This window comes from Thunnus thynnus, chromosome 21 (assembly GCF_963924715.1).
Source record: "Thunnus thynnus chromosome 21, fThuThy2.1, whole genome shotgun sequence".
Lineage (NCBI taxonomy): Eukaryota > Metazoa > Chordata > Actinopteri > Scombriformes > Scombridae > Thunnus > Thunnus thynnus.
In genome coordinates this window covers 16049949-16076112 of record NC_089537.1, presented here as the reverse complement: position 1 = coordinate 16076112, position 26164 = coordinate 16049949, and the positions used below count along the sequence as shown (strand labels likewise).

Below are 26164 nucleotides of genomic sequence, written 5' to 3'. Positions count from 1 at the left end.
TTAATTAACAGTGTGGCTGGAAACTACTTCATGGACTTCCCATTGTGTAGTTAAATATGTTCTGCATTGATGCATATCCTCTTATAATAATACATACTAATAGTCACCACTTTTCTCTCTCTCTTCCCTCCTCCCCTTTATTCTTTTCTGTCTTTTTGTCACCTTTTCCCTCTTTCCTACTTTCTCTTCTATCCTGTTGTTCCATGTCTCTCATCTCTCCCTCCCTGGGTCTTCCTACTCTTTCGCCCTCCACAGAGAAGTGTGATGAAGCTCTTGCCTCTCCTCTGCCTCACACAGCCTTCACGAGCTCATCTGTCTTCTCCAATGGATACGCACCTGGATATGCCAAGCTCAACAGGAGAGGAGGTACTCACACACACACACACACACACACACACAGACAGACAAACAAAAACACACACACATACATGAATGCTCTCCACAGAGTGTATGGTGGACATACACGCATACTGTAGACACAGACAAAAGTAAATATATAATTCAGGTACATGTACATACATCCTCATAAATGATTTTACAGATGACACACTGAGAGGTAAATGTCCAAGCCTTCATAAAGGGACACGCTTCACAGAGCTGCACAGCTGCTCTCAACCTCCTCCTCCTCCTCTTTCTCCTTCCTCACTATTTCCCCCTTACTACTTCTCTCTGTTTTTTCTCCCCTCCTTCTCTCCCTCTCTCAGTTCCAGTCATTATCTCAGTGACTCAGACTGAAGCTCATTTCCACATCAGTCCACAGCAGAGAGAGATAGGGCCAGACAATTACACCCCTCTATGTTTATACAATTAATAATTCATACTTTTCTATCTAATATAGTAACACTACAGCTGAGGCAACAGAGCTCAGAGCTGGCAAATAAAGGCAAAGTAATCTGGTAATCTGGTGTGTTTAATCATACCAATTGAATTATTGCTGGGAGAGGACAGGCCTGCTCCACCTTTTAATAAATACACCCACCAACGAGGCAGAGAGAGAGATGGAGGGAAAGACGGAAACAAATAAAAAGGAAGTAGGTGGATAAACTTAGATCTATCTGCTGATATGTAGATGATGTCACTCAATTCAAGGACATTTTTCTCATCAGTTTAGACTGAAATTTTTTTTTTAATATATATATTTTTTTCTTACCATTACAATTCAGGAATTATTACCCAGACTAAATGACTTGTTAAAGTGGTTAACATACTAAATCTTAAAATACAATGGTTAAACCCGTTGGCTGGAATATATCCATAGACATCGTGCTGTTTCTGTATTTAGCAGTGAGTAATAACACACAAAAAAAACTATACTGCTGTCTCTCTCCGTTCTTCACTACCTGTCAGTTTTGGTGCCCAACATGCTCCAGTGAGACCTACGTTTTCTCCCACATCTCCCACAAAGAGATGAGAGAGAGATAACTTCTTGATTCGATGGTGTAAAAAAACAGTGAGAGATGCATCTATGTTCTTCACAAATTGAGATTGCGTGTGGGTGACACAGACTAGCGCAGAATATATAAACACAGAGCATCGCTCAGCTTTAGCTCATAGTTCTGAGTGCCAGATCAAACATCGAACTTACACATAAGAATAGTATTATTGTTGAATGTTCAATCAGTAAAAACAAGTTAAAATAAACGATGGACAGATAAATAATGGTTTGCTACAGGTGGTAGGTGGCTAGCTAACATTAGCTTTGCACTTGGCAAGTTCATTTTTAGCCTGAACACATTATTATTATAACGTAATAATGTAATAACATTCAGATAGATGTTTAATTGTGTCCCGCAGACTGTAGGCTTAACTGTTAGCCCATGTGCCCGGTGGGTGTATGAACAGGCAGTCACCTACATTACCACTGTCAGTGGATATGTACAGTATATAACTTACAGCCTGTTCGATATACAGTAGTGAGTGAGATGTATCGTAAGTTGTATTTTAGACAAATAAATATATGTAATTTGTAGGTACAGTTGGTATTATAGTGTTACAATGTAAATGTAAAACAGGTTAAACCAGTCTCCCCATAACAGACTTCAGTCTGACTGGTTTAATATAGAATAATCTGCAGAGCTGATCTACTTGATGGAGTAATGTGTGTTGTTCACTGTAGCTAATGTTTGTCCAGCTGCTGGAAACAGCTGCTCAGCTGAACAGACGCACAAATATTGTCGCTCCAACTTTATCAGCCCATTTACTGCCACCGCTAAAATGCATTTATATTCAGAGCAGGGGAAAGTTGCTTATACAGTTCATCACTTTTGTGTTGATTTTTTTGGAAGCATGTGTAATTAGAGTCCTGCTGTCTGACACTCAGCTTTCAACCTGCATTAACTGAGCAGCTGCTTCTGTTCAAGATGCTAGTTAGACGTTAGCAAGACCTTAGCAAGCCTTAGATAGCTAAACCACGCAGCCGCCAGACAACAACTCTGTGGAATTTTCACAACTTAATGCTTCTGAGTTCATTAACACACTGTCTGAGCAGATCGAATCATGCTGTGACCTTTATCTTCCTCCGAAGGCAGGGAGGTGCGTGTGTTTTATAGTTTTTGCGGCCCTTATGGGCGGTCACCAAACACACCTGTAACTCAATCTCATAAAAAAGTAAGAGGCTCCACCTGATGGTGTAACCGCATACTACAGCAAATCTACAGAACATTTTCTGACAGTTAACACCGCATGTCCCTTGTCTTCTGAATTATCGGTTACTATATTTTTAATTGGTTGAATTACTAACAGCAATTAACTTATTACCAATGAATCATTAAAAAGCATCAAAAGCATCATCTTCCCTTAAAATACTATTGATCTAGAGTATTTAAACTTGATGGGTGCATTAGGGAAAATGGTTATATGTGGAGTGGTGCTGAAATCTCATAATCTTACATATTGTGTTATATGTTTAGCAGGAGTCAAGTAACGTAACCTGTAACATGTTTCACAAATTGCAGATGGAGAATATGACTTGGCTGTGGCTTGAAAAAAAAAAAGTCAAAATATATATATTTTGCTTTAATCCCTGCTTCTCTCTCTCTCTCTCTCTCCTAAAATATAACATAAGCTGTGTTTTCCATTTGATTTGTCAGTTGTGCATATACACTCACCGGCCACTTCATTAGGAACACCTATGAAATCTTATGCAATCCAATACAACAGCTCTGATGGTATACTGGAGTACATTATATTGAATGGTGTTCCTAATGTTTTGTACACTCCATTAACATATATGAGGGGGGCAAAATAACACGTTTGAATATAATGCACTACAGTACAACACCACCCAGTACAACCTCAATAATAAACATAAAGAGGAATTATCACCTTTCTGACAATGTCAACAAAAACTGAAAATGTATAAGCTTCGTAAAAGTATAATTTATGGCAGAAATGTTGCATTGGATTGCATTAGATTGCACAGGTGCTCCTAATGAAGTGGCTGGTGAGTGTAATGTTTTTGTTTTGTTTGATGAATTTTATTGTATAATGGATGCAATACACCTTAATACAATTTTGTATCTGGCTCTGCACTCTCTTGACTGTTTTTTTTTAAGTGTCCTAACTGATGTCCCCTTTACATTACTTTTGTAGTGATAAGATTACATTAATTTTAGGGTGAGTTTGTCCCTATATCCTCATGCTAAAATTGACTGTAAATCCACATTTCAAAGCTGTAAAATCTTTGTCACCTTTTTCCACCCCTGATGAGTTTGCACACCTGTATATCAGCTGTCTTGAGTCACAACAATAACTGTGACGTGAATAGTTTCTCTATGGACCCGCTGTAGTGTACAGGACTGTCGTGATTCAGGATGGTTCGCTGACTGTGGCTATCTCGTAGCTGATCTAGAGATCATATCTACGAGAGAAAGAGACTGAAAAAAGACTGATCTGAGCTCTCAGTTTAGGTTTGTTAACAAGATATTATCTCTGGCTACAAGATGTGATGCTGTGGAAGTGAACTTTACAGTGTGTAGATTCTACTGTATTCTGTCTGTACCTGCCAGGTAGCTAATGCTAGCTAGTTGCTATCTGCAGATATCAGACTGATGTCTTGTCAACACAAATGCAAATACAAACAATGCAGATGAATTAATGAGCAGACTTTCAGTTTCTGCTCTGTCTGTAATCAAAGTGATGAAGTTAAGCATGTATTTCTTTAAATATGCATTATGATGAAGCCCTTGCACATGTTGCAGGTCTTTTATTATTTTTGCTGGACTGTTTTGCACATGTAGGCCTAAAAAAATATAGGTGTGTCATGTTTTAGTCTCTCTGCATTTGCCCAAGAAAAAAATCTTTAGTCCATAGTTATAAGTGGCAAATGTGTGGACAATTCAGCCTATAATGTTCAAGGAAACAAAAATGTTGTTGCTCACTTGTTTAATATAGAAGAAATATAAGTTCACAGGACAAACTGAGAAGCACTTTATGCAATGTTAGTATGTAACTGAATCAAGAATCGAATCAAATTGAATCGAAATTAATCAATTATGGACTTTCTCAAAAATCAAATCAAAATCAAATCAAGAGATCAGTGGTGATATCCCGCCTGAGACTTTTAATGTTAAATGTCTCAAAATGGATAAGCTACATTTGGGGAAAAATGTCAGAGTAGCGGAGGAGATTAAGGAAAAGGATATAAAGTTTCATCTCAACCTCTGTGTCTTTGTGTCCTTCAGAGAATGACACTGTGTTTGGATGATGAGGTCGTCAGCTCGTTAGCATACAGCATATGATGGGGTGGAATATAAAATTAGAGGGGGAAAAAAAGGCATAAGTTCTGGAAGAAGGGACGTTAAGGTTACTTAAGAAAAAGTTCTCCACGAGGGAAAGACGTGTGTCATGAAATCATCTTTCTCTTCTTAAAATCATGCTTTTCTGCTGTTAAGAAAGATTCCCCACAAAATTGAAATCAGTTTTGTTATCTTCTTGTGAGTTTCTATCATAGAATTTGTTGGATGAAAACCAGTAGTGAAGTTCAGGAGATGATATATTTTCAAGCTTTACAGTATGATGAGCTGATGAAGTAGTTTGAACAGAAAAAGAAGTGTAGATGTTACTTTTCTTGGACGTCCGTGTCTAATAGAAAAAGTTTATATAGTCAGAAGCTTATTGTGTGAGTATATATAGACACACCAATAGAAAACAGGCACAAGTGCACACACGATCCCGCATACACATTCAAATAAACACACAGAAACACTGAGTGAGAGTACGAGTGAACAGCTTGCATATGAAAAAGACACATTAAACACACATTTTCACAGGAGCACAAGCATCACAAAAAGCTTAAATTAACAAAACCAGCAGAAGAGATCCACTTGCACTTGCTACACACACATAAATAAATTCACAGAAACACAGATTGAAGGATCACAACCACATGCCCACAAAGACTTATTATAAGAAGGGGTCCCTCCAAGCAGCTGCATTTGGCAGCCAAATGTGCCGTCAGTGGCATGAGTGTGCGCTGATAAGCCAATCCGCTCCAATCTCCCCGTGCTATGGAACAGGGTAGGCACAAAATCAATGGGACACACCACTCATATTAAGCTTGTGCTGTGGATGCTGACAGCTATTAGTTTTAGGCTATAGGCGTGCGTGTGAGGGTCTGTGTGCCTATGTGTATCTATTTCTGAGGGCACATTCCCATGTGTGTGTGCAGGGAGGGGGGCTCCATAATGATTTTCATAATGGTTTTCCAGCAGGCAGCCGTCTGCTTGTGTGCCAGCCAGGCCCCTGGCCTCTACCCTCCTTGCTCATCTGCTGTCACATGCACACACACACACACACACACACTGTTCTCCATCGATGTGTGTGTATGTAAATGTGAGTGTGTGAGTGACAAGAAAATGTGTTTTTAAGGGAGAATATTAGTGTGCATTAATGTCTAAACAAGAATAGGATTGTGCACATTCTTTTATTTATGTATCTATTTGAAAGAGGGAGCACGCTTAATGCCCTGTGTCTGGCTCCTGAAACCTAAACACATTTGTTACCAACATATTCATTATCATAATGCTAAATAAATGCCTTTGTCTTGGTTTGGAAAACACAATCACTCCCAAGCTGTTACTTTATATAATTCATAAAATTGCATCATGGCATATTATTTAAGACCAGTTCTGTGTGATTGTCAGTTGCTGATTGCTGATTATTACATTAAGTGTGCAGTGTGCTTAGATTTTTTTTTTTTTTTTTTTTTTCATTAGTTCGTAGTCAAGCGGGGACAATTTCTGCCTCTGGGGTTTGAAGACAGAATAGACTGTTAAAGAGTTTTTGCTGGTCTCGGTGCCCCTTCCCACTCATTTTCTCTTTTACCCTCTCAATTTCACTATCGTTCTCAATCTCCTTTTTTCCTCTTCCTTTTTTTCTTCTCCATCCCTTCCTTTTTCACATCTACTTCCCTCCATCCATCCTTTCCTTTCTTTTTCATTCTCCTCTTTCGTCCCGACTGATCACTCCTCCTTGCTACTGTACTGTGACCGCTGTTAATTCTTTTCTCTCGCCCTCCCTCACTGGTTTGTGATCATGACTCTCCTAACTCTCGCCATAACCTTTCTCCTTTACTCTCTTACAAATGTACATTCTCCCACCTCTAACTGTCTCTCCTTAGTGCTGGCTAATATTAGAGACCTTGTACATCTCAGGGGTTGTCAGATAGAGCGAAAGATGAGCCCACTCACTCGCAGCCAAAACCCTTTGACTATTTGGACAGAGAGAGAAAGAGTAAGAGATGGGATGACAGCAAATGAAATGTAGAGAAGGATATGTTCTTCACATCTCTTCAACACAAGTTTGATATACTGTATATATTTCTTATGTAATCCAGTTTGAGCTCTGTAAAGCTTGACAGCTTAACAGAGATTTCCTGACTTTAAATCCCTGGTATGGATCAAGCTCCTAAATGCTAGATCCCACACTTCCTACAATGCAACTTGATTGCATCTTGTATTAAACTCCCCCAGACTGGTATATAGTCTTTCAGATGCCCCTCAAAGCTCCACTGTGTGCCAGACAATGTTTGAGGAAAAAGAATACAAAAGAATGATAAGCTTCAAACAAGTTTTCAATCAACATATAGCAACCACATGAGCTGTGATCCATACCTCACACAAGCCTGCGTTCAGTACTGCCAGCTGAAGACAGATGCCCTGGGAATACAGGTTTAAATAGAAGAAGCATGGAGAGGGCGAAGGCAAAAGAGAGGGGAGGAAGGGAGAGGTGTGAAAAAGTGGAGAGTGGAGGTGAGAGAGGAATGGAAGATATAGAGAGTGAAAGAAAGGCTCGCAGACAGGTGAGTACAGACTAAAATGGGCATAATGATTCAAAGATCGAAGGACAGACAGCAGAAAAAAACAAACAAACGTTAAAGTGATGAATTATGAGCTGTATATTATTGACAATGTGCATTAAAATTGTGTAAAATTTTGCTGTAAATTTTATAGAGGGATCTGGGATTTTTCAGTCCTGTGTAATCACGAAAAAGCATCAATCAAATGTCCATGCAGGTGAATCTTATTATCTCTGCCACCATGGAAAGTGCTTGTGATAATGGGCTGTTTTGACATAGCCTTCAGTCAGAAAAAAACATGTCAAAAAGTGATTTGGACAGAGCCAAGCACACAGAGAAAACAATGAAAGCCTTCTGTGTGTGAGGAAAATGGCATAGGAATGGTTGTGTGTGACTGTGTTTGAATATCCCTATAGGCATGCGTGCATGTGAGCATGCATGTGCCCACGTTGCTGCACAGTGCAGACGTGGCCAAGCATGAGATTGGGCTGCTAATCACAAACACGTGGCCACTGATCCTTACATTCCATTTTCTTTTCTCCTCCTCTCTCACTCCTTATCCCTCTTCTTCTCCTCTCCTCTGCTCTGTCTTGTCTCTCTCTGCCCTCGATCACATCCTTGTCTCCCCTTTTCTCCCTCTCCATCTCATTTTCCCTCCATACACTTTCTATTTTCTACAGTTACATTCTCAATCCCACACTCCATTTTCTCAGCCTGTCCCCTTTCTTTCTTCCCAGACCTCATTATCTATTTTTTTTCCCTCTTCTCTCTCACATTCTCACCCTGATACATACTTTTCCAAGTTTTCCTAAAACTTTTAAAAAGTTTCACTGTATCCCTCCTTATTCAAACGAAGGACATCACAACTGCAGTACAACTGTGCTGTGACTTGCTGTACAATTAACCAGATTCCCCTCTCCCTTTTTTTTATGCATCGCTTTTCACTCTCTGTCATCTTGCAAAGTTGTTTGATGTCTCTAGCCGTTGCAGTCATCCATCGATAATGGCGGTCCTCTCCTAATTAAATTACTCTGTCTCCATCCGCTCCCTTTGCTCCATGACAGAAAGATGAAGTACTAGCAGAGGGCTAACCAGCTGTTTTCTCTCTGCTGCCTTTTTCCGGCGGCCTAGCATCTTAATTAATTAAAATGTTATACTTTGTGTTAATGTGGTTTTGGTATGAAAAGTGGTAACTTTGATAAACACACTCTTGCATGTTCTCTCGAGTGCTGGAACACATACATAAAGGCGCACACACACAGGCATGAAAGTGTTTAAACGCGCATGCGCAATAACAAATTATGTGTGTACGCGGCCACCCACACACACTCCCACACTGACAGTAAGACAGAGAAGAGATGTTCTCTTGTTTGATGCCCTGCGTTGCCACTGTCACTTTTGTTTGTTTGTCACGCCTGTCACCGGCCGCTCGTCACTCGTCCAAAATCACACTGTGTCTCCATTACTCACACTCAGAACTTAAGTCTTTTACTTGAAAATCTGTCCCTTTCTGTTTTTTTTTTACACAATGTCTACACAGCGGCAGAGCTGCAAGCAGCTTGAGTCCTCCATCTGTGTCTACACAGGAAGCGTTCAAGCACAGCACTGAGTGTAGCTTACCCGCATTACTTACTGCTACACGTGCAAAACAGAATTAAACAGAAGTGTAAAAATATGTTTCAGGTCACAGTTATGTGCGTATAGTGCAAAGTGTTACACGGCCTGTGTGGCTGTAGTGTATGTTCCTTTAGACATGAGTGAGATGGATGACTGAAGAACATGGCTGAGACGCCTCTTATGTAAAGAAGCTGTTAGAAACCTTTATCTCTCATTTTGCTCTCTCTCACATACTTTCACTTGTTAAATCCCTCTTTTTTTCCTGTATTGGTCTCTTAACCCTTTTTGCCTCTCTCCACTATTTGCTCTTTTCCTCTCCTCTGAGTCCAGCTCATTTTCTAGCATCAGTACAGTGAATAACAGCCATTTACGCAGTCAGGCAATCGAATTAAACCCACATCTTTTTATTTCCCTGCTGTGCTGTAGGAGCTAAAATCATATTTGTCACCATTATAAACACGTTCACACATTTGTGTTCTCACTTAAGTTCACGGTTCACATTTAAACCTGCTATAGATTATACAGTACATACATATGTATTTTTTCACATTCACTCCCCGGGAGTGACGGATAACCCTGTGACTTGTCAGGTTAGGTGAGCTCTGATCATCTGTATCTCAAAAGAAACAACAGAGGAGGGAGTCAGCTTGACAGTCTAACAAGAGATGAACAGAGGAGAGAAAAGACGGTGGTGAGACTTGCTGAGGCAGTGGAATACTGTTTGATTCGAGTTCAAAGCAACCAAAAGGAGCTTTCATATCTTTGCTTGTGGTCTGGTCTAATGACACATAGCCGAGGGTTTCTTGAACAGTGTGAACTGAGATGTGTGAGATACGATACAAGAAAAAATATCCACACATTGCATTAGTTGACAGTTTCAAAAGGCAGCCATTTTTTGGAAATCGATCCCCACAGGCACCTCCTGGTTTGATTTCCTCTCCATTATGTTTCCCTGCCTTTCCTTAGTCAGCATGTTGCCATTAGCACATCTAGGTATGCTCTCCACATTCCCAAGATTACTTTTTAGTGAGTTTTACTGAATGATCATTGTTATTGGTTTTTGTGAGAAATGGGCAATAACTAGCAGTGTATAGCCACTTTGTCTGAAAACCTGCAGATACTGCACTAAGTGTACACATACACGTTTATGTGTGAGAATGTTTGTGGTCATAATCAGAACTGATATCAGTATGATTCCACTATAACGTACGCTCCGCCTGTGCTACCGCTGCTACAACCCTGGGTTATCTGAGTCATCACAGATAGCTCAAACCTTGTTTTGCAAGCTTGGAGAATCTCCAGCCATGCTTTTCAGGCCTCAGTTGCCCCCTTTTATCTCAGAAGGAGCCTCTCTGTGTGAATTCCATTTGGCCAGTGCAGACTTGTGATGGGCACCACGCAGGGACATTTTCACTAAGGTATAGCTTTCATGTAGCAGATGAATCTGATTCTGATGAATTTCTGCAATGCCAAACTGAAATGCCGGCATTGGCGTCGGTTCGATTTAAGTGTGACTCAAGTGCATTATAAGGCAATACTGTGGAATAGACATATGGGATAAAGATGTTCCCTACAGACAGATTTTAAGCCATTGAAGAATGGGCTGATAAATAGCTCAGCTATATTATCAATACCAGTGAATTTCCCTAGTGTGAAAAAAATCTGATTGTATTTTCTGCCTTTTTTGTGTTCATTAAAGGGTGTTCGATCTGGATGACTGGGGCTGTGGCTGATAATTATTTTAATTGAGTAATTTGTTATTTTGTATTAATCCATTAATAGTTTAGTCTATAAAATGTTCTAGTCTAAAAATGCTCATGACCACTTCCCAGAAGCCATGGTGCATGTTCAACTTGCTTCTTTGTCAACCAACAGTCCAATACTTCTCAAACAGCTGATGATGACTTAAATTATAAATCACATATCAAAAATGTTGCGGACTAATTGACTGTTTCAGCACTATCTGACTCATTTGTTGTTTCATTATTTAAGTATGCTTCAGTGTACACTTAAAAAGAGGTTTTCTTTTGTCCAAAACCACAAATTGATGCTGTGTATCAATTTTAATACAATTTTGATGAAGTGTAGATTATACAGTGGAAGGAACTTGGCATCAGAAGCCCTTTTTAAGACTTTTGCTTTATTCTCCCTGTCTTCCCCTTGGATAATACTTATTCTCAATTTTTTTTTTTCTGAGATCTATCTCCTGATCTTTTTCTCTGTTGGTTTTCTCCTTTTCCTCATCTCCTCCGCAGAGGTGTTTTTTTTTTGTCCTTCTCTGCTCCCCTGTTCTCTCCCATGTCTTCCTCCTGCTCCTCCTCTCCTCCCCAAACATCTGTGTGTGTGACAGGCGAGAGAACGGCAATTGTCCCCCGACGCTCCTCCCCTCCTGTTTCTCCTCCCATTTTTTTCCCTCCTTTTTTAATGGAGCAGCTGTGGCTCAGGAGGTAGAGCAAGTTGGCCACTAATCAGAAGGTTGGTGGTTCAATCCCTGGCTCCTCCAGCCCTAATGTCAAAGTGTCCTTGGGCAAGACACTGAACCCCTAATTGTGAGTTTGTGAATGAGCATTAGAGGCATTGTACTATCTTCAGATAAAAAGCGCTGTATTGCTCCTGATGAGGCACCTTGCATGGCAGCCTCTGCCATCAGTGTATGAATGTGTGTGTGAATGGGTAAATGTTGGCATGTGTTGTAAAGCGCTTTGAGTGGTCGATAGACTAGAAAAACGCTATATAAATGCAGTCCATTTACCATTAACTTTTTCTTTCACTGATGTTCCTATTCGCTCACTCTCACACCTTCCATTCCCCCACTGCCAGCCTCCCCCATCTCCACTTTATTCTGTCAACCTCTTCTTGCTTCTCCCCATTCTCCCTCCGGCTTTCACCTTTCACTGTACCTCTGTTCTTCTTTTTTTTTTTATATATATATATATTACTCTTCACCACCCCCCCTCCTAACCTCTGTCAAGCTTACCCTCCTCCCCTCTCACCTCTCAGCTGTTCTTCTTTTTCCAGCCCTCTCTTCTCATATACAGCATCTCACCATCTCACTTCTGTAGTCCCCCCGATTTCTTTGCTCCCCCACATCCTTTATTCATGTCCCTTCTACCTTTCCCTGACCTCCAACATCCAGCTCTTTAGCCCACAGCTGTCTTCTCTCATTGCTTTTTTTAGTCCCTCTTTCCCAAACGCTTTGCTTGCCATCACTTTCACGATCTTTTTGACCTTTATGTCTCTCCGGACTTCTCAATCTATCTGTCTCTCTCATCTCCATCTGTTCCTTCTGGTAACCCCATAACCCTAACATGCCTCTACTCCATCTCCACTTCCTCTTCAACCCCTTTTCCCTAACCATCACCCTGTCCTTTCATTCACGCCTTTGAGCCATGTTCAGACTGATGAAAGCACTTCATCAAAAACGCAGTCTCCTCATTCATTTCAGCGCAACTACCACGTTGGACTCTGGCAAAGAAACGCAAAGTTGTCCGTCAAAAAAGTTGAACCGGGCTCAACTTTTGACGCAACACAGTGCAACATCATTCAGCAATGCCATCTGATTTGACTGTTATCAGCCTATTGAATATGGTGTTATCATCACGCAACTGTCCCAAATATAAGGGCTAGTAGGGGCCTACTAAACCTACTAGTAGGTTCAGGAGGCTGTTATCACTCATTTATTTCAGTGAGCCAATGTTGGTGGAGCCCAGTAGGCCTGTTATCAGGCATATGCTGTCATGTGACTGTCAAGTTTCTCTGGAAAACAAACAAAATGGCTGACATTCCTGTCATTCTCAGTGGAAAATGCAATATTTTAAGATAAGACATAATAATGCATTTTGATAACATTTCTAGTGAGAATGCATTTTATTTTCATAATATAGAATGTATATAATGTTTAATTTGTTAGTTATTATGGAGATTCTTTCAGGCTTTCTATCGTTGCTATGGTGGTTGCTATGGACTCTGCTATCGCTGAAACCAGGTAGTTGCATGTTGTTTGAATCGTTGTCTTTGGTTTGCATAGTTATCTTAGCTGATGATGTTCTTTCAATAAATGACATAGATTTTAGAGCACCCCAGGGATTAATTCAATTTGAAATCCAAAAGAAAAGGCATTTTATAGCCTGTGATTGTATAAAATGTTGCTCATTTAATTTTATACTAGTGCAGTGCCTGTTCAAAATATGTCTGTTTGGAACGAGACAATTGCCTGGCCTCTGTGGTTCTTTTTTTCCTCTGTATAATGGGCATCTTTAAATAAAGTGGATCAATCATATCGGGCTCTTTCATCATTCCTATTTTCTGTGCATTCAGTTTGGATTTGAGTGGGTATGTTTGCTCCAAAGATCTATGCTTTTGCTGTAGTGGCGCTTCACAATCTCCATGGTCTCAGAGCATATGAGAGAAACTGGTTTTGAACTGCCCGTGAAAAGTTTTTCCTTCATTTTACGCGCGTAACTACAGTCATTATGTATTGGGCTCTAAGTGCTTTCAAAATGTGGGTGACCTACACTCAACAATGTACCCGAGTGCCTCCTGTGTAGTCACTCGCTGCTGCTTATCTGCTAAATGTGCTTCTAATGCTATTCTTTCTTTCTAGACATGGGGTAAGACTGTCCATTCTTGATTTAAAAGCTCTGTTTTCAATGTCTATTTTTCTCTTTTTAGAGCACTTTTCCCTGACTCGTCTCTGGTCTCTCCCTGACATGCTTGGCTTTCCGCCAAGTATGGAGTCAATCAGATGAACAGTTCTTGAGATACACGAAGGACATACATACAGACATACAGAGATTCCTTCCTTTAGTAGAGACATTTCAAAGAATATGTGGCTGAGGATTTTTAATATGAAACCATTTGTATTGAAACATAGTCTTCCTCAATTAATATTGAGCTACTTCATCCATTAAAGCACTCCAACATTGTGTGTGTGTGTGTGTGTGTGTGTGTGTGTACATGCATGTGTGAGGATCAAATCTTGTACCATGGCCATATAAATGGGATGAAGACAGTATTATCAAATCGGACTTTACATTTCACATCCCTCATTTAATCCCTGCACTCCTTGATAGCTCAACAATATGATAGATTAATATTAAGACCATTCATTTTGATTATTTCTCCTTCGATTCTGTGAAATAAAGGTTTTTTTTTGGAACCAGAAATACCAGCTAAAATATCTGAAATAAACCAACATTTTTCTTTTTTCTTAACATAGATCATCTAGATGCAGTGTAATTACTAGTTCTGCTGTACTAGATATTTGATATATTCAGCGGATATATCTTTTTACAACCCTATTTTACAACCCTACTTTGCGAACTGGAAGAACTACATGTATATTGTAGATTTGTATCAAACTGCATGGCGCCACTCTAGGGAATTGTATTTTTTTTTTCTTTTTAAAGTGTTTTTCCTAGAATTTGAAGTTGTAAATACTGAACTGAGAGTACACTGAAGAGTTTAAGGGAATGGTAAAGACATTTGTGTAGTTAGATTTTAAACATCTAATTGTTAAACAGGTGAAAATTAATTTTAACCATATTTTACCCATATCTGACAGCGCTCCCAGTTGTTGACTATACTCACATGATAGCTGAGGTCAACAGTTCTCTATAACAGTCGGTCCCAGGGGCTGAATTATAACAGGTTTATAATTCAGCCCCATTTGTTGCTGAATTATAAGCCTTCAAACATGCACTGAGGTCAAGGTTCAAAGGTCAGTATTTCAAATAAACAAAGTAATAGTAAAATTAAATTGAAATTTTAAAATCTGTTTACAGAAACAGTTACATAAAATAACACAAATAACAGAACAGCTCAGATAACTACACAACGCAAAGACAATGATTCAAAGAACATGCAACTGATAAAAGGGCTTCTGTGACTACTGGGCTCCACTAACAGTGTCTCACTGAAATAAATGGGTGATAACAGCCTCCAGAACCTACTAGTAGGTTTAGTAGACCCCCACTGGACGGGACTGGGTCATTTTCTCATCATACCTCTAGGAACACACCCACATGAACACACCCTCTTGCGTTTTTTATTGCAGTGCAATTTTTGCTTTGAATGTCCTCTTACCAGGCACCAGTGGTGTGAGTGTGGTCACTGTGGTAGTAGCACTGCAGGGTAGAGAATATTGGAAATCTGAAGTTTGGTTCCCAGCAGTCAGAAACTACCATTTAAGTGCCCTTGGACAATGTGTGAAAAATGTCCCAACTGCTCACCCTGTGCTCCTCACTCAAGGACAAATTGTTGTTTTCACTTTAGCAGCTCCTGAAAGAACAAGATCGAATGAAAAGCATGCCAGGTCAGCCTTCACTTTTGAGGAAATACCAGACAGTTTTATCTAGTATGACATATCAAAATGTCTCAAGATTCCTTACTGTCATAACAAGTAACAAAACTAATAAAACCCTTTGAGGAAGGTGCCATGTCATAATGATGTATAGGTATATCAGTGGTGTGTTTTAAGATATGTGCAGAAATAGAGCCACAATCCTGGCTCAACTTTCAGTGAACTGACACTAAAATCCTGTAGCAGCTGAGATCTCAGTGCACCACTGTTATTGAAGAATGTGCAGTAATGACTCTATATATTGCACATACTATATTCTAACCGCTCCTTTCTCACTTTTCTCTGTCTCTTCTACTGTCCTGAACTCTATACCCTAAACTTTTCCAATCTTTGCTTCCGGTTCCATGTCATTTGAACCCACCTGCAGTCTAACTTTCAGTTGATGGTACCCCCACCCCCTCATCACTGTTGAATGGGTTCACTTTATCTCTATTTCTCCCAAGTTTCTCATCCTTTTCCCTCTGCTCTGTACCCCGCCCCTTCACTTGTGGCATCATCTATCACCTTATTTAACATACTTCTCTCTTCGACTCCTACTTTTCCTCATTACCATTTTCTGCCTCCTCCCCTCTCTTGTCACTCCCACCACCACCACCGCCGCCACCAACCACCACCACCACACACCTTCTCGTCATTCTTTCCGTCACCCCATCATCTGATCATGTTCAATGCGTCACACTGCCTCGGTCATTGTCCGCTCTGCTTGCTTTCTTAATCTTTATTTTCTGCTGTCTGTTTACTTATCACTGTCACCACCCCCCTCCCAAACCCAATTCCGCCACCCCCCACCCCCACCCCCCTTTTTGATAATGGTTTAGCCTCCCTTGGGAATGGTTTTGCTGCAACGGGTTTTTGAGGTATTGACGTTTCCACTGATATGGGCCTGGTTATCTGTCAAGGCCAGGGCTGGAGTGTAATGGCTCTGTAATTGGATAAGATATAGGATTTTTGTCAAAGGGGTGGGGGGATACATCGCAAACTGCCTCACCCTCTTTTTTATCATATGACTATCATCTCTCATGCCTCCTCCACTGTGCTTGATGCTCTTCTAACAGCTCTTGTACTTTCTTGCTCTTAGTATCTCCCTTTCTCTCACTTTGTCCCTACGCTCCTGTTTTCTGTCTCTGTCATTTTTAAATCAGTCATTCTCCTTCACTTGTGCTTTCAACCCATCACTTTCTTATCTGTATTTGTGTCCTTTAGAAAAAATCCATCACAGAGAATCAAAGAAGACGGCCGTGACACGGCCAGTTCGCAGTCCATCCACCACCCACTCTTCCCAATAATCATTTCACAGTCGCATTCTGTCACAGGCTTGGCTGTTGGCTGCATTGATACATCTTCGGTGCTGTATGCACATGTGTGTGTGCGTGAAAAATGCATAAGTGTGCATTTGTCTGTACACCTGTTTTGTGCACTACTGAGTGCATTTTCTTGTATTTCTTACACTGGTTTGACTGCTCTCACGGTAGCCTACATACAATCTTGGCATTACGCCTCATTATTTTTTTTTCTCTTATTTTAAAATGGCAGATGAAATCAGGTCATTGGGATCCTGTCCAGCATTTCTCTTTCCCTTCTGTCTAGCAGTTGCCTTGCTCTTGTGTTTCTGCACCATTTAACCTGAGGCTCATTTAACCTGCAAGGTCCAGGGGAGTTTGGCCCTGCCTCAGGTTGTCATATGGAGGTGTGAAGGGGGACAGCTTTTGGAGGACACATGAGTGTTTGTCTGGCACTGAAGGTAAAGTCATGAGGTTTTAGGCTAGCACAAGGACGCGACTGCGACTGACTGGATAACGAAACAAACACAGTCATATATTCCAGCAGTCAACACTGTAGCCACAGGAAAATGGCACTGAAATGCTCACCTTTAATGCTTTCACAGATAATAATTTTCATCAAAGCAATTTTTCACCTAGGTATAATGTTTTCCAACTTTTTTTATTTGAATATATTGCACAACCTTCTAAGTTATACTGTATGCAAAATCTTAAGAGAAGGTAAAAAAAAATTGACTCTCAACATTTAAACAAGTAATTTCCCCTGTGTTTCTTGTCCATTTTGAGAATTACTGCAAAAGCCAATTCTAACAAAGATGCGTGCAATGAAAAATAAAATGCATGTTCCACCAGAGTGAAATATCACTTTGATGTGCACTCAAGGATGCAAACATTGAACCAACGTTTAGCTGGAAATAAGTGGAGATAACTGTATGTATCTGTCAGTATGAAGTAGGTATCTCTGGTTGAAAGTGTGAATTTAGACTTTATTTTTACATATCAAGGGAAGTCTCACATCCTGTTTCAATCTGTGTGCAGGCTGTTATAGCACTTTGTAATAAACAGATATTATCAAAATTAACAAAACTGTAATGTTGTGCTCATATTCTTATCATGGTGTTCTCCTTGGCCAGTATATCTGAGCTGAAACTGAATTATGTTGATTACAGTGGACTTCCCAGCATTTACAAAATGGCATATGATGTCTTGCATACCAATATTAAAAAAGAATCCATCCCAAAATGTCATACATAGCTATTCCTCTAGAAGTTGAGGTGTGTGCCATGAATAATTATGATACTGAAGAAGAGTGTTCTCGTCATTCTTGTGAAACATCTTTATAGTCGGCAAGCTCTAACCCTGCATGCAAACCTATTAATAAAACATTACTTCCAGTGCCTGTCTTGAAGCAAATTTCTGGGCCGCTCTCTGCTGGACACTGACCTTTAATAATAGGACGGACTATAACCTTGTAACTACACATTCCTTTTGTAAAATCTCATTATGTGGATACCATGCTGCTTTTCTGCCTATCTTGGACTCGGGAGCCAGTCTGCCCTGAATAGTGGCAACTCTGCTTATGTGTGCAACAGACAGATCATGCTAATAAGATATACTAAAGAAAAAAAAAACATTTTTTGTTGCTATTTATTTATACCAGGCTTAACCAATTTCACTCATTAAGAATAAATTACAGATTAGATTCTGTTTTTCTTTTATGCTTACTGTCTGATTTATAAAATTATATAAAATTAAAAGGACTTACAACAGACAACCTTTCACTTATGTGACTCTGCAGGTGCTGGTGGATGGTCTCCTCTGGACAGTGACCATTACCAGTGGCTACAGGTGGACCTGGGTTCCAGAAAGCAGGTTAGTGCCATAGCAACGCAGGGTCGCTACAGCAGCTCTGATTGGACGACACGGTACCGTCTTCTCTACAGCGACACAGGAAGGAACTGGAAACCGTATCACCAGGATGGCAACATTTGGGTGAGTGAACAAGAAATCTTTGGGGTGTGTGTGTGTGTGTGTGTGTGTGTGTGTGCACGTCATTGCCACAGGCTGGCAGATAAAAACAGCGTGACCATCAAAGAGAGAGCTCCACTTATGGCTTGTTTTTATTCATGTTGGTTGATGATAGAGGATTATCTCAAACAATTTTCTTGCAATTTTCAGCAAGATTGCTGGTTCTCTAACATTTTCTCTACTTCCTTGGTTAATTATTCTTTAGAATGAAAATGAATGTATGACCAAAGATGTCTGTGTTAAAAGAACTGGTCACAAGGGAAATATTTTTATGATGATAGGAGAGGAAATTAAATGACACTGCTCTGTGATTACAAAACAAATATTTTTTCTTGTCATTATTATTAAAATGTGAAGGCTTTCTTTTCACCTTCACATAAACTCGGAGCAGAAAACCTTGTGTGGGAGGAAAAACTCTAGTCTAGTGTTGCAGTGTGGTGCACATAAATATTCGCCTATTAATTAGCTCAGTTTTTACCAAAGGTAACATCTCAGCCACAAACCTAAATCATGCACTGATTGGCTCTGGATAGAAAACACAGTGTTAGAATAACATGTGGAAATGAGCCATTAGCACTATGTTCCTTGACAATGTATTGATGTGATCTCTCTCTGACTATAATACATATATTGTGTACCTCTCTTATTCCAAACCAACAGACCTCCATCACCAAACTGTTAGCAAGCACTTGAGTGGGGCATCTGACAATCCGTGATCATTAGCTAATGGGTTAATGGCCTTCACTATTCACCATTGTTGTATGATGGAGGGCTAGGTGATTACAGATGTGCTTTCAGCAAGAAGAGAGGAGAATTACCCTGTCATGAATAACATTAATACACAAAGCTAGTCAGCAGAAATCTAAAACCTGGAAGTGAAAGGGAACTCAATCAGTTGAGTAAGATAGGATATGTTTTTTTCCTGGTCCATCTGATTGGTCATAGGTATTGCTGAACTCTCCCACTATGGGATTTACAGTATCATCACCTGTAAAAAAAAAAAAAAAAAACAATAGGTCTATATATGTTATTTTACTATACTTAATTAATTTACTTATCAGGTATAGAACACATTAACATCAATATGATGCAATAGATATAGCCAGAAGGCTAAAAGAGACAATATATACAAAGGCATACAAAGCAACATCAAAGCACATGAGAACACACTATAAATTAATAAGAAACCTTATAAAAAACCATTACAGAATAGATAGTACATACAGTATAATAAGCAATATCATTCATGTACCTTTAATATATCACCCACTAGATTAATCAGAATGCTGTAATGCAAGACAGTTGTTTGTTAAAAAACAAATCAAATGAATGAATTAAACCCTGAAATGATGAAAAAGCCTTGTTTTGTTACACTGAAGACATTGCTAAATGAAACAACTGCAATATACTGAAATTGATCTTGTTGAATCCTGTTTCTGAAAATTCAGCACATACAGTATGCTCCATGCAAAAGATACATTTTTACTAATCCACCTGATTAGCTGACAAATTAGAATTTCAAGGCTATTCAGTTATTGACTAGTATTTAGTCATACCTTTTTTTACACCTCATTCCTTAGTTTTTAGTTTTTGTTTTTTTTTTAAGTTTGACATTTAATGCTGCAATTGCTGTGATGAAATGCATTACATTTGGTTGTCACACACAACAAATTTTTGCCTTTAAAAATATATATTACAGGGGACTTATTATGCTTTTCCTTATTCTCAGTCATATATATAATGTTACAATGTGGGATGTTCATATTAAATGTGGCCAAAGTGTCAAAATAATGACGTAAATGTACGTAGAAGTAACAAAAAGCAAAAAGTGAACAAAATGCACCAGCTTCAGACTGCGCTCAGTTTCCAATGTTTTTTTCTACTTTCAGCCCGAGCTGATGTCAGCTTGTGACAGATTTCTTTATATGGTCATCTGCTCCACACACAGTGCACAAGTTCACTGCTCTGCTCTGCTCACATAATGGCATTTTTTCATTGTTTTGGGGGTAGTCTCGCCAAGCCTTGACTCAAGACAAGCTGGTAGGCTGTGAGTGTTCTTCCATTACACAGCAGGGCAAAGTAAAGTTGTTTACCTGTTGGAGGTGTGCTGGTTGTCTGCAGCTCTTCATCAAACATCATCATCACTGTGGCTGTTTCTGCTTGTACTGTTCCTCCCTGCATTGTTTCTGACTGCTCTGCTGAAAAAAGAGCTCCAAATATGTCCATATGTTGTTGCATTGACCGTTTTTTAGCACTAAAGCGGCTAAAGGTTTTTAGCAGTTTAGCTCCTTAGCGCTAACGAAGCTCTGCTGATTCGGTGAGGAACATGTTTCATTTCCTGTAAATTCTTCACAATAAAAGTCTCCTGTTATTTAGCTATTTAAAAGCCTTTAATTTGAAGCAGTAAAGCAGGAAATGTTGGGTTTGAATCGGCAGTAACTTCATATGACTCTGATACAGCTGCCCCTCAGCAGCTTCTGAAAAGCTGGCCAGTCAAAACAGAGTGGGTTCATTGGTAGGGGGGCCTTAAAGAGACAGGAGCTAAGATTGCCTGTTAAGAGACAAAGGCTTAACTGAGGGCCTGCATAAGATAAATAAGGGGTGTTTTTGAGCTGTGAATCATGCAAAGCTGCTCTAGTAAATGAGCTTAACAGTTCTCCCATAAAAACTTTATTAATTTTTGCTAGCCTCTGACTTTTAGTCTGTTGTAAACAAGGAAGAAAGAGTGACAAAAAGTACAAGCAAAAACTTATTTAAGTTATACTAAATTAGTGTGACCAAAACAGTTGTATTAAATAGAGTCAGAGCCCCATGCTTAGGCAATTACTGACCTGACCTTTCTCTAAGCTCTCTGAGCTTAGACCTTTTTCTAAGCTCATTACCTTACACACCCTAACCTCAAGAATGGCATCATCTTAGCATCAACACCATGTAGCCTAATATATCAACATAAGCATTTCAGCTGGGATATAACACAAGGGTAGTTGGTGCTCCTGACAGTCAGAATTCAGAAGCAGAATATTCTTTAACTTATTTAACTCCTCAAATTTTACTCCTGCTTGCCTCTGCTGACTGGGCAAGAAAGCACTTTGATCACTTTGATTACTTATGACCAACTTTTCATATCAAATGGCAAAAAGCATGTCCTCTCCTTCAAAGGTGTAGGACCTTTTAGACACCATCAAACTTTGAGTATAAGAAGAGAGTTGGATAATCTTGTTTAGTAACTGGGAGATAAAAGCTCTTGTCAGGGTGTGTTTTCATATACACTAATGTGCACACTATTTGTTTTTTTGCATGTGTGCATTTTTGTCTCTGGGTATTAAGCTCTGCATTCAGCCCCAAACAGCTTCATACTCGTTACTCTCTCTTTTAGGACTATTAGGAATGGTTGCAGTGACAGATATGGATCTTTTTACTGTTGAAAGTAAATTAAGCTGTTGTTTTTGTGTGCTGCATCATAATTGTTTGCAGATTATTATTTATTCAGAAGTGTTTTCCTTTTGCCATTAACCCTGATTCATTGCCTCTAATATTTCTACAAATACTCCAAAACACATTTATCTCTTGGGTGTTTGGTGACTCTAGCCAACTTTTTATGCCTCCATGCTGGCAGCAGACGTGGCTAGAGGCATTATGTTTTCGGGTTGTCCGTCCATCCATCCATACATCTGTCCGTCCGTCCCATTCTTGTGAATGTGATATCTCAGGAACGCCTTGAGGGAATTTCTTCAAATTTGGCACAAACTTCCATTTTGACTCAAGGATGAACTGATTAGATTTCAGTGGTCAAAGGTCACTGTGACCTCACATTGGTCCCATTCTCTTGAATGTGATATCTCAGGAATGCCTGGAGGGAATTTCATTACATCTGGCACAAACATCCACTTGGACTAAAAGATGAACTGAGTAGAATTTGGTGGTCAAAGGTAAAAAGTCAAGGTCACTATGACCTCACAAAACACATTTTAGCTATAACTCAATATGCTAATTATGACAAAATTTCACACAAATGTCCAATAGGATAAAATGATGAAGTGATGACATTTTATATCCAAATGGTCAAAGATCAACATCACTGTCGTGTCCCTATTTTAGAATTTGTAGCTTCTTTGCATTTTGCTTTGCCAAGGTATTTGTATGAGTCCACCCTCTTCACTTCTCATGTGCCTCTGCACAAGTTAAGACATTTTTTCTGCGTGTATGTGTGTGATAATAATATTGGAGCTATCAGTGCCATTACTCAAAGGGACGACTGGTGATGGTAGTGTGCTTAAGCCAATTTAATGTTTCACACACATACACACTGCTTCCATCAGACCCTGTTTCACATTCAGCTCAGTCCCATTCACCACTGTACGAGGTGCACAGAGTGATCCCCAGAGAGTAAACCACTTATCCTGGACTCTTGTGAATGAAGGTTCTATTTAGGAAACTTGTGAATGTGAAGAGGATGTGAGCCGGCTCTTCTGGAGACAGAAGACCAGGAAAGCACTGGGTCCAGAGGGTGTCTGCCCCTCCTGTCTTAAAGCCTATGCTGAACAACTAGCTCCAATCTTCATGAAAATCCATCATCCTGGTCCCCAAGAAGCCCTCCATCACAGGACTGAAGGGCTGTTACTCTGACGTCTGCGGTCATGAAGTCCTTTGAAGAGTGTCACAGGACACCTGCTGGACCCCCTACAATTTGCCTACCGGGCAAACAAGTCAGTGGATGACGCAGTCAACATGAGACTGCACTACATCCTGCAACACCTTGACATATGCAGGGATGCTGTTTGTGGACTTAAGCTTGGCTTTCAACACTATCATTACAGAAATCCTCTCCTCCAAACTCTCCCAGCTCACTGTATCCCCCACCTCTGTCAGTGGATCACCAGCTTCCTGACAGGCAGGAAACAACAGGTGAAGCTGGGGGAAGTCACTTCTGGTATATGGACATTCAGCACTGCTACTCCCCAGAAATGTGTCCTCTCCCCACTGCTCTTCTCCCTCTACACCAACAAATACACCTCCAAAGACCCAGCTGTTAAACTCCTGAAGTTTGCAGATGACACTATGGTCATTGGACTCATCCAAGATGGTGAAGAGTCTGTGTATCGGCAGGAGGTTGAATGGCTGTTGTTCTGGTGCAGTCAGAACAACTTGGAGCTGAACACACTCAAAACTGTGACAGTGGACTTTAGGAGACACCCCTCAGCACTGCTCCCCCTCACAATATCCAACAGCCCTGTATCAACCGTGGAGACCTTCAAGTTTCTGGGAACTCCCATTTCCCAAGATCTGAAGTGGGAGACCAACATCAACTCCATTCTCAATAAGGCCCAGCAGAGGATGTATTTTCTGTGGCTACTGTGGAAGTATGGTCTGCCACAGGAGCTGTTGAGCCAGTTCTACACCGCAATCATTGAATCAACAGCAAAAAATCATCAGTGCTTCCCTGCCCACCCTCCAGGACTTGTTCTCTTCAAGAACCAGGGGATGGGCAGGGAAAATAATTACAGATTTCTCATACCCTGGACATAACCTTTTTCAACTCCTCCCCTCCAGCAGGTGCTACAGAACCATGTATGCCAAAACTACCAGACACAGGAGCAGTTTCTTTCCTCATGCCATCACACTCATAAATAGCTGACCAGTATCATCTGCTATACCATAGCTACCCTTGTTCTTCAGATAGTCATTACACCCTGCTTCATATCTCCAAATACTGTATTGTACAAATACTCAACATCACAATTTCATTCCCATAACGTGATGCACATTATTGTTGTTTGCACTACTACGCACACTTGCACTGTAGGTATATTGTTTGTCTTATATATAATCTGTATATTTCTTCGATATTATGTATTGTCTGTAAATAATATGTACATTTTCTGTCTATTGTCTATATTGCTTGAGAGACACCAACAGCCAGAACCAAATTCCTGGTGCGTGTTAACATACTTGGCCAATAAATCTGATTCTGATTCTAATTTTGCCACTAATCACAGCCTGTCATTACTCCACACTGATGACTTAACTCCTTCACTGCCAAACTCAGAGGACAACCAGTCAACACAAGATTGTTGATGTCAGCGTAACTGTTGTGGCGGTGTGATTCACGGGGGAAGATAATTGGTAAAGACCTGGCAACTGCAGAATTGGTTTTGTGACAGATAATGTTTTTAATACCTCACTAATGCACTACTGAGGAGTCACGATGTCAGTGATACATTACTGTGATAATTAAAATCCCAATTGCTCTACCAGAGGAGAGGACAGTACTACCCTGTAGAGCTTTTGTCATTAAAGAGCTATAGAGCAAAATGTCAATGGCCAGGTCCATACAAGCACATGTAAAGAATGACTGTTTCAATCTTTCAAAAAACATTTTACAGTTATCTGAGGTGCAAAATGCGTTTAATGTTTTGTAAGACCTCAAGGATACATGTAATGTGATTTGGTGAGTAATGCTGGATGCAAACAAAACTGACATTATTTGTTTGTTTGCCAAATTGCTCTCTGGAAATTATGTCAAGAAATTTAAATGATATTTTCTCATTTCTCATACCCTCTGAAAACCCTCACTCATAAAATAGTGGCATTTGCAAAAATTAGTGTTTTAGACATTTAGAGTATTCAGTCACTTAATCACAGGTAAAAATTTGTCATCAGAATGTATGTATTGAAAACTTTTCAAGTGATCATAATGACTTAATGTCTTTTGTCAGTTTAAGAGTCAGGGTTTGAATCCACAGTTGCAACATCATCCTTTCTGCACTTTAATGCATGTCTTTGTGGGAACATAAAAAGCTTAATGTGGTGTGCATTGAATTCTGTGAAAGCGCAGAGAAAAAAAAACTGTCTGATTGCACATTGAAACTGAATTAACAAACATTTTAAGTCACATTTTCCTTTCACATGGTTGTTTACTAGAGTTTTTATTTGGATAATGCCAGCAGGCCCTCTCTCACATTGTCAGATTGTTTATTCATGTGGATGAGAAGCTTGAAGCTACAAGTACATCAGGTCAGTTGACAGTAGTATACAGATGGGTGACAAATTAAAGGAAAGACTGGTACAGGCCTGAATGCTTGACCCCCACAGTGAGGGGATCCAGTGGGTCTGTTATGTTGTGGGGGATATTTTTCTGGCATGATTTGGGTCCACTTGTACCCTGTTATGACCTGGCTGAAGTGGCCACAACAAAAGGGAGATACACCATCAAGAATGTTTAACAAAAAATTATTTATTAAATCAAATGAACAAATTAACTGAATGTCAGTAGAATCAGTGCGAGGTGCGTAATGCGTGAGTGGAGAGTTTGTGTGTGTATAGGTGTTGGAAGGTGCATAAAAGCCAGAGAAATAATTAAGGCAACATAACTAAACTGAACCAGCACAGGTATCTGGAGCAGAGGGCTGCAACCAGCAGCAGCAGCTGCAAGCAGTCAGAGGAGAGTGAGAGAGACTGCCGCAGCTGCAGCCTGGACTTTAACAACCTGGCAACCCTGTGGCCCTTCAGGTGTTGCCAGTTGCCCTAACAAACACCTGCAGAGACAGAGCAGACAGGTAAATCACAAGGCCAAACAAAAGA

At 40.0% G+C, this 26164-nt stretch overlaps 1 long non-coding RNA gene across 1 annotated transcript in view; it reads left to right on the top strand.

The window, feature by feature from the left end:
* The window catches only part of LOC137173257 (uncharacterized), a 172938-nt gene extending 154400 nt beyond the window's left edge, over positions 1 to 18538 (top strand). The window contains exons 2-3 of the long non-coding RNA XR_010925143.1: positions 256 to 366; positions 18354 to 18538. This is a non-coding gene — a long non-coding RNA (uncharacterized lncRNA). The remainder of the gene's footprint in view (positions 1 to 255; positions 367 to 18353) is intronic.
* The last annotated feature ends 7626 nt before the right edge of the window (positions 18539 to 26164 follow it).